The sequence below is a fragment of the Macadamia integrifolia genome, unplaced genomic scaffold (genome assembly GCF_013358625.1).
Source record: "Macadamia integrifolia cultivar HAES 741 unplaced genomic scaffold, SCU_Mint_v3 scaffold2487, whole genome shotgun sequence".
Lineage (NCBI taxonomy): Eukaryota > Viridiplantae > Streptophyta > Magnoliopsida > Proteales > Proteaceae > Macadamia > Macadamia integrifolia.
In genome coordinates, this window is record NW_024868746.1 from 46,122 (window position 1) to 56,125 (window position 10,004).

The 10,004-nt window shown below is 38.6% G+C and overlaps 1 long non-coding RNA gene across 1 annotated transcript; it reads right to left on the reverse strand.

The window, feature by feature from the left end:
• Nucleotides 1-1,396: 1,396 nt before the first annotated feature.
• On the reverse strand, nt 1,397-8,656 carry LOC122066599. The gene is made up of 3 exons (XR_006136405.1): nt 8,409-8,656; nt 3,998-4,142; nt 1,397-1,661 (listed from the first exon to the last, which is right to left on the reverse strand). It is a non-coding gene; the product is annotated as an uncharacterized LOC122066599 (long non-coding RNA).
• Between the last annotated feature and the right edge of the window lie 1,348 nt (nt 8,657-10,004).

The window sequence follows — 10,004 nt, forward strand, 5'->3', positions numbered from 1 at the left end:
ATATATGATATCACTAGATGTTCTCCATTTTAATTATGATTCCGCTATTATACTCTGATTCTGCTACTAATGGTTGGTTTGTGTTGTGAGATTGTTTATGGTAAGGTATTGCTATTAGAGATCCTGGTAGGCTTGTAAGACGGGTACGTGTCTTACTCACACCACTGGTATTCCTAATGCTAAGTTGAGTCAACTAAAATTGGGGTGTGACAAGTATTCAGATGAAATTCATACAAACAAGGATTGAATTAAGGGTGTTTATGGTCAGAATTCTGCAGAAAAGTGTAGGCAAAATTTTAATTGATTTCAGATTTGGGGAATTAAGACTAACTAATTTAATTTCTTCCCTATAGCCCATTATTGGATTTAATTGGAAGTGGAATTTGGCTAGGGTTACTGTATTCCATTTAGTTGACTCTAACTTTATGATAAATTTTTGGGAATTTCATGATTTCTGACTTGTATGGTTGGGGTATGCAATTTAGGAAGAAATTGGATAGTACGTGGTGATAGATTTATGATTGCTGTAATTGATAGTTTTATGGACTATAGAATGACCCTAGAGACAAGGTGAGACCCTCCCCTTACTTCCATGGGCATTGGACTTTGGCCTTATATAGCCTAGGCAAAAGAAACCAGTAGGCAGCTTGTAGGTTAGCAGAAAATTATGCGAAAACTTACCTGTTGGTGGATCTTGTGGCTGATCGATCGATCTGAAACCCACCCGGCAGTGGAGTATTTTCAGGTCTGATCAGCCCCTATTTTTTTTTATTTATACCTCTTGTGAGTTATGCCACACTTCTTTTAAAGGAAATTGACACTATGGGTATGGGTAGCTTGGGGACATTTCCAAGGCTTCAAATTGGGTTTGTACATGAACTGTTAATGGTGTATAGGTTCAGCATTGAACCCGTAATTAGTCATGCTAGGCATTATACATTTTTGACATTATAGTGCATTATTGTTTAGGAACCTAAATTATAAGGCAAGGATACGAAGTGGATCACGGGGAATCTATCGTACTATTTGATTGGGTATTAAGGTGAGTGGGTGTTTGACCTTAATTTATGAAGTATGTCTTATTTCTTTTCTATTTATGCATGAATCATATATATGTGTATATATTTTTATAATGTTACTAAGCTTTCTGCTCTTATTAACTATTGCATTGATATTATACATGATGGTATTATGTGATTATGTATGATATTTGTGGATATGGATATAGTCTATGGTTGTAACTGTTGTATTAACGGTCTAGGGCACGACATGACCGAGGTGGATGTCACACCCTATCTCTGATAGGCTAAGGTATGCAGCACCGAATACCCACATCCAGTCAGTTTAATCCTCGAGGATCACAAATATAGTACCTTAATTTCACAAATTCCAAAGATCACCACTAAAATCAGAGTATGCTAATAAAAGCATACAGTTACTCTTAGTAGTGTACTAAAATGATAATTTACCAGTATACAAATTCCAAGTCTGAAAACAACAATAGGTTACAATATTACTATTACACCTTTCGTAAAATATTTACATCAAAAGAAATAACTGAAATAACAGAAGTGAAGTCCACTGGCAAGTCAGTGTCTCGTAGACACAAGCCTCACAACCGCAGCTGAAATCCAATCTTGCCTCAGCATCGATTCAACCATCTAAAAAGAGTAATCAACGAGGTGTAAGCTTCAATTTCCCTGTAAGGGGTGTGCATACAAGCACACACAACAAATGAAGCAATGCATACTTAAGAAAATTACATAATGCTCATGATCCAGTTTTAGCTTACATTACCTAGCAACAATTACTAAGTCCAAGATAAGGTCTCAGTGCTACTACAACATAGGTGGTATCCCTAGTCCTGGAAAACCCATTGGCCACCCAGCAAACCCTTAATGAGTAACACCTAAAAGCCACGGTCTCGAAAAACACTTCAGTCACCCTTGCTGCATCTACCTCTGAGTATAGTACATCGTACTGCGGATATGATATTCTCATAACATACCACCTCATGGGGGATATGTACTCTGTTACTGCCATCCTCAACCTCGCAACTAGTTCACATCATCGCCTGTGACTATGGATTTTAGAAATTGCACATGATCACTTTGATTCCTCCATGAAGGTTCAGATTAGGGTCACCAATTTAGTGGCCAGGATGGCAAAGCACGACCTCATTGCTCAGGAGGAGTTCACTAGGGAGAATGCTAGTAGGCCTCTCGTCTCTTTACTATCCATCGATGTGTTCCTGCATGAACCCAACCACAGAAAGCCCAACATTCACTCTATGCTCAGGAAAATAAGTATTTTGGGAAGAAAACCTCCACCACCGCTACCATGACGACGACAAAGAACCAAAACCACTCTGAATGATAAAGAGTGAAGAAGACACTGAGTATGGGTTTTAAGAGTGTTTTAGTGGGAAGGGTAAAACTATCTTTTCCTTTTTCTAACTTAACACCGTCAACTGTAGGGGGTACAGTGTAATTGTCAGTTATGCGGGGGATCGTTATAACATTAGGGTAAATTGCAAGGGAGACTACTGTAATTAACCATATTAACAAATCCTTTCCCTATTAACAAATCCTTTCATGGGATTAGCCAATACATAACCCTCTACTGGAATGGGTGTAGCACCAGGGTCTGTGAATCCTAGCCATGTGCAATCTACATGCATCCGTAGCATCCATAGCATTCATACATCTATTGCCATAACTGTAATACCAACCTCTGAGCCCACGGTACTAGAATTCTCCATTGGTCACACCGTGCCTCAGACCATCAATGTTACAACCATTATCACTCAACTATATCACTACACATCCCCAAAACCACAGTCACATCAATCTCGGTAAAACATGTCACATGTGAAATATATATAATATTATATAAAATACACCCAAAACAAGGATTCAACCACATTACGCATGAGCATGCATAAAAAAAATATAGAAACACTCAGCAAAATAAGTCAAACACCCACTCACCTCAAAACCCAATCACAAAGTATGATAAGATTCCCCGTAATCAATCGCATGTCCTTGCCTAATAACTTTTAGGTTCGTAACCAATGTGTATCATTATGTTAAACATTTAATAACACCTGATATGATTAAATAAAGGTTCACTGCTGAACCCAAAACAACTCCCAACAACCCATGTACCAACATAATTTAAAGCCTCAGAAATGTCTCCAAGCTTCCCATACCCATAGGGTTAATTTAGGTAAAAAGGTAGGGAATATAACCCACAAGGGGAAAGGTATAATTCAGCTAAAATAGGGACTGATCAGGGTTTGACCAACTGGCTGCTTGTCCAACCGGTGGGTTGGTTTTTGCAGAATTTTTTGCAACCTTGCAGGCTATTGTGCTAACTTCCTTCACTTGTGTTGCATATAGCTGAGGGCCAGTGTTCATGGCATCATGGGGAGGGTTACTTCATGCCTCTAGGGTCATTCTATAGTCCCAAAACTCCCCAATTACAGTAATCAAAATCATATAACCTCATACTACCCAATTCCTAAAAATTTCAAAATTAGACTTGAATTGGTAAACTTAAGGGCTGCATCCATTTTCCCCATAATTCATCATTAAATTAAGGTCAATTGAATGGAATACAGTAACAATACTTAAATTCCAATCCCATGCAAGCTAAGCAATAGATTTTAGGGAAAAATTCAGACCAATACTTCTAATTTCCCAAACCTGAAAATTATAAAATTCTTATTATACCTTTTTTGCAGAATTTTAGCCATATGCTACCTTAATTCAGTCCCTATAAATGCTAAAAACCATTTGCTTTAGGATTTACAGGGATGGATAACTTCAAATTACATCCCTGAATCCCTTTCAATTTTAGGGATTCAGCCACAGGTACTGAATTCAGTCCATAGGGACTCGAAATGTAGTCCCTAACTTACTGAAACCTATAACCCTAACTACCTACTGCTACTAACCTAATTAAATCCATCAAATTAAAAGGACAGAAGCCTTACCTGAGTGCAAGATGCCCCTGGTTCTATCCTCCCTTCCTTCTTCTTCCTTCCTCTTCTTCTCTTCTTCTTCTTCCTTCTTCTTCCTTCTTCTTCTTCTTCTTTTCTTCCCTCCTCTTTCTTTCTTCTCCTCTGCTATTCCACCAAACTATACAGAAAGAAATGAGGTGAAACAATAGCTTATTTCTTGTTTTATAATTCAGCCCAAAGGGTCCTTAGGGCCCATTTGGATGAATTGCTCAAAATTACACCAAAATTACTTCTTAAAATTGAATTTTAGAAACATAAAACTAAAACTAATTAAAATTAAATTCTCATTGATGGATCCCACCAAATACTGACTTATTAGGTTAGATTTAGTTAGCATTAGGACCTCTACATATTGGGTAAGTGTGAGGCTCAGGAGTGTAGGGATGTGAGCTCCACACAGAAAACCAATTTTCCAATATTCTACTAGACCAACCGGCTGGCCAGTTGGTAGTTAAGCGGTTGGCTGCTTTGCCCATTTCTAGTCTATCAACTGTCCTAACTCCTGGGTTCTTGAGTCCACCCAATGTAGGACTGGTCCCACTTCCATTCTGACTATTTTACACCTCTTCTTGCCTAGTGGGTTGGCCAAACTTCCCTCTCCTACTATTGTATAAGTGGATCCACCATAGGTTAGCCTATTTCTTGTGCTAGCTAGGTCCTGACACTGAGTTCAGTTGCTTCCAGTTTTAGGGTGTCACAGTGGATTCTGGTACCGTGGGCCCAGAGGTCAATATTATTGTTATGGTTGTAACTATGATGGTCTATGGCATGACGTGATCGAGGTGTGATTCCAATACCATGGCCCTAGAGGTTAAAGGATGTGTGTATGTATGGTGGATGTAACCGCATCATTTAGAATGCATATGGTTAGGATTCATAGACCCCGATGCTACACCCCTTACCAATAGGGGGTTAGATACTAGTTAATCCCAAAGAAGTGGTATGTCTGATGAGACTATCACATCCACAAGTACAATGAACTGTACTCAGAGGCAAACACATCATGGGTGACTGATCTGTAGGATTCTGGGACCATGGCTATTGGGGTTACCTTTGGAGGTTTGCGAGGTGACTAATGTGTACGATTTTGGGACCTGTAGACTTCTGCTTCAAAAGAGCTTGTATCTTTGGATCCCGACATAATAGGGAGGGGATACCAATGTACGTTGTGTAGCACTAATACCAAATGATGGACTTAGTAATGGAAATAGGAAAGTAGTGTAGCAAATGGATTCATATGCATCATATAAATGTATGGAGCATGCACTGCATCATTTGTATTGTGTGTGTTTGCATGCATACCCCTCACTGAACTTGTGAAGCTCATCCCACGTTGATTACTCTTTTTAGATGGTGGAACCGGTGCTGAGGTAGGATTGGACTTTGGTGGTTGTTATGAGACTTGTGCTAAAAAGACATCGGTTGCTGATGGACTTCACTTTTGTTGTTTCAGTTATTTCTTTTGATGTAAGCATTAATGAAATATGTAAGATATAAATATTATACCTATGGGTTGTTAACAAATGAATCTTGTATATTTGTAATTTATCATATAGTGGATCACCAGTATTATTTGTATGATTTTATTATTGTATTCTGATTTTAGTGATAGATTTTGGTGGCATTTATGGATTAATGTACTGCATTTGTGATCCTGGAGAATTTGGCTTACTAGATGTGGGTGTCCATATCACACCCTAACCTCCATATGGCACAAGCATGAGGCACTGGAATTCCAATCCAGTTAGCCAACCAGTACCCATGATCTGGATGCAGGTAATAACCAAACCCATGACTATCTCATCTACAAAATCAGAGTGTATATAAAAATTCATAGAAATAATAATATATACGCGGTGATCAGCTACAATGATACTTATACAATATTACAGGCCCACTAATTAATTCCACAGGTTACAACCAAGTACATATTACATCTTATCCTTATTTACAATATATTACACAATATACCATAAAATCCTTGTCTATAAGCACTCCCTTTCTATGTTTTCAACTCCAACAAATCACCTGATCACCTCAACTTCAACTTCAAAAACTATGGAGGAGTAAGGATTGGGGGTGAGCACGGGTATGTTCAGTGAGGGGTGGGGGCATACAATCACACAAGCATACAAAAATCATAAATAATAAATAATCTCAATCACTGCACCTTGTGTTTACATCACCAATTCACTCAACACACTGCATCTCAAGTATATATTAGCAACACACTTATCACACTACATTTCAAGTCCATAGCAATTAACTCACAATGTAGCATCCACATGATTCAATTATTAATCCAATTCCATTCTAATTACTAAGTCTCATCCTATGGGTTAAGTGCTATAAGCAATGTAGGTGGCATTCCCTACCATGTACGTTAGGCCCTAGGAATACAAGCTCGCTATAGGTAGGAGCCAGCCAGTCCAAGTCAGAGCCTTGGTCCCTCGACTAACCCCTAAATAGTAACCCCGACACCATGGTTCCGGTCAGAGCCTCGGTCCCCCATGTGTCCGACAGCCATGCATATGCTACACCATACCATGCTATGCCCTTTCAGGATACACTACGTCATATCCAGGCATAGTAGTCCTGCACAACATACCACCGAGTGAGATTAGCTAATACATGACCCCCTATTAGCAAGGGTTTATAGCATTAGGGTTGTGTGCCTAACCATATGCAACTATATGAAACCATAGAATAAAATATTCATTTGTGTCCATAGTTTTAATACTGACCTCTGAGCCCATAGTACCGGAAACACACCTCGGCCACACCATGCCATAGACAGTCAATATTACATCCACCTCCACAAATACACATCTGTGGTCCTAGCTGTAAGACTGACCTTTAAGCCTACGGTACTGGACATATCCTCGGCCACACTGTGCCATAGACCGTCAATATTATATCCAACACCACACACAAACACATAATTGTGATCCTAGGTGTAAGACTGACCATTAAGCCCACGGTACTGGACAGAACCTCGGCCATACCGTGCCACAGACCGTCAATATTACATCCAACACCACATATAAACACACAACTGTGATCCGAGGTGTAAGACTAACCTTTGAGTTCACGGTACTGGACAGAACCTCAGCCACACCATGCCACAGACTGTCAATATTACATCCAACATCACACATCAGATCATACTATGCATCCATAATCATAATATCATTTATTTTAGTAGAACATGCATCATATCGGATTTCATACACTGCACATAAATAATTGTACACTACCATAATATAATCAACAAAGATATAATGAAATACAAACAAGCATACATATCAAGCTTAATAAAGCATGACAAAACAAAACACCACAAAACACAACAAAGCACAAAAACCCCTCACCTGGATTTCCATGTTTGAAATTCTTCACTAATGTCCTAGCCTCACATATCCTCAATAGATGTGGTTAGTGGATTCCTAGTTAATAAAGTACATTTACATATAGGTAAATTCATTAGCATATTTATCCCTAAAATATTCTTCCAAATTCCATTAAATTCTGTGTTCAAGTCCAGCCATAACTGAATTCCTTGCTATTCATCTAAGAGGACATTCATCCAACCCACATAGCAATTGGACTTATCTTTGAGTTACTAGGCTGGTTCTACAAATCCCCAATTCTTATCCCACTCCTTAGCTATGCTAAGATAGATTTTACTCCCAAAATTACCCTTCTTTCCTAACCTTTTCTTTTCTTTTACCAAGTCGTAATTTATGGTCATAGTTTATTTTTACCATTTTAAATAATTTGGAACATTACTGGACAGATCTGACTCAAGTATAAACAAGAGAATCCAAAAATTCCATTCTGTCAGGCCCTAACAGACTGGCTTGTCAACCTGGAGCTCTCCAGTCGGTTAGACTGGTAAAATAGGTTTTCTGCTATTTTGCAATCCTATTTTTGATGACAGAAGCAATTCCAGTGATTTCCACTCTTGAAAACATGTTTATACTCCATAATTATATCAAATTAATTTATTTTCCTACTCAAATTAGATTCCCATGCTTCACATTAATTTCCAAAACCATACATTAACCCAGATTTGCTTCCCAGAAAAGAACACTTATGTATTTTTTTTTATCCTAGGTGAGATTAACTATCATGCATGACTGATTCCCACTTTCATTTCCATTTTATTTCACTTAAATTGGAAAAACCCCATGAATTTGGGTTTCTTGGAACAAATCCCTAGCCAAATCAGTTTCCATTTGGGTCCAGAATTTTGGGATTCAATTGTGGAGAGCTACTTAACCTCCACTAAAAAATTTCCCACTTTTAATAATCTTTACCCTATCCCTATACTAGCCGATTATTACCCTAGCTGAATTTACAATTATGGGTTCAGATTTCTCACCTTTTGTGCTTCTTGATACATGCATACAACTGATCAGCAGTCCTTCACTCAAATCTTCAGCTAGATCAAGACCAAGGCAGCTTTTACTTGTGGTGGAGAGTACAAGATGCTTATATGCATCAATAGCAGCAACCATGGCTGCAGGAACAACAGCCGTAGCAGTATGCAGCAGCAGAAAAGAAGGCTGCACTTTCTCTTCTCCTTCTTCTTCTTTTTCCTTCCTTTCCCTCTTCTCTTCTTCTATTTTGTTTCTGTCCTAAGCAGCAATAGGAGAGAAATAACTCACTTTCCCCTCCTATTTATAGACAGGTCTGTTTGGCTAAGTCACTTTTACAAAACTAATTTTTCTTCTCTTTAAATTTTAATCACTTGGGGTAGAAAATATGTATTGACATGAAACCACTTGCATTAGTACCTTTAAACAGGCCTTAAATGATGGTGAAAAGTAGGTAGAAAATCCCTTTCATTTGGTGGGGCCCACAGAAAAACACAATTTCTGGGCATTCTGTCTCCAGGACAGGCAGGCCGGTTGGACAGAACCTCTCCAGCCGGTTATGCCCTGTTTAGCCCTTTGTTGTCCAATCTTTTGCCTAAGTTTTACCAATCTCATATGGGACCCTTTCCACTACTGTGGGCACTCTCAAGCCCCTTTCAACACCTTCATTAAGATCCTCACTTCCTTCATCACTAATCATAATTCCTTTCCATCATATACCCTTCTCCTATAAAAGTTTCCATTTCTGAGACTAGGGTTAGAAAATCAAGTTGTTACAGTCCAGTGTTGTATACCTTGGCCTATCGAAGGTAGGGTGTGACAGCTCATTTGTTTAATAAACACCATTTGTAAAAGCAAGAGAAGAAAAGAAGGGAGAAAGGAGAAGTAGGATAGAAGAAGGAAGGAAGCAAGGGAGAAGAAGAAGGTTAGAGCAAGGGAGGAGGTCATCTCCTCTCACCTATACAATTAAAGGTGAGTTTCACTCTCTCTACCACTCATGTACTCTCTCTCTCTCTCTCTCTCTCTCTCTCTCTCTCTCTCTTACCTTGTTTCTCTACCTAGGTTAATTGGGAAGCCCTGACCTAAAACCCCATCTCCTACCTACTTGATTTATAAATTAAATTGAGGATTTTTTGTAGGATACCTAATCTAGCTAATTGAACCACTCACATATGAGTGTGGAGACTTTATATAGAAAAGCCCAATCTAAAACCCTAGATTTAACTATTTAAACCCTAGAATTGGGAAATTGCCCAAATCCTCTATGATCTACCACCCTAACTCAACTATAGGTTGGGGAATTAGTGAAGGAGACCTAGACTAAGGGATTTAGGTGGTCACATTTGGGTTTAGGGACCCAACCCATGGAACCCCTAACCGAATTTCCCAAATTGGTAACATAAACCCTAAATTGGAGAAATTAACTAAAATCTCTATGATCTACCATCCTAATTTAACTGTAAACTTGGAGAATTGATGTAAGATACCTAGATTAGAGGAATGAGATGACTATAATTGGGTTTAAAGACCTAAAGTATGAAAACCCTAACCAATTTTTTCCAAATTGAGTAACCCAAAATCCTAAATTGGGGAAAATGACA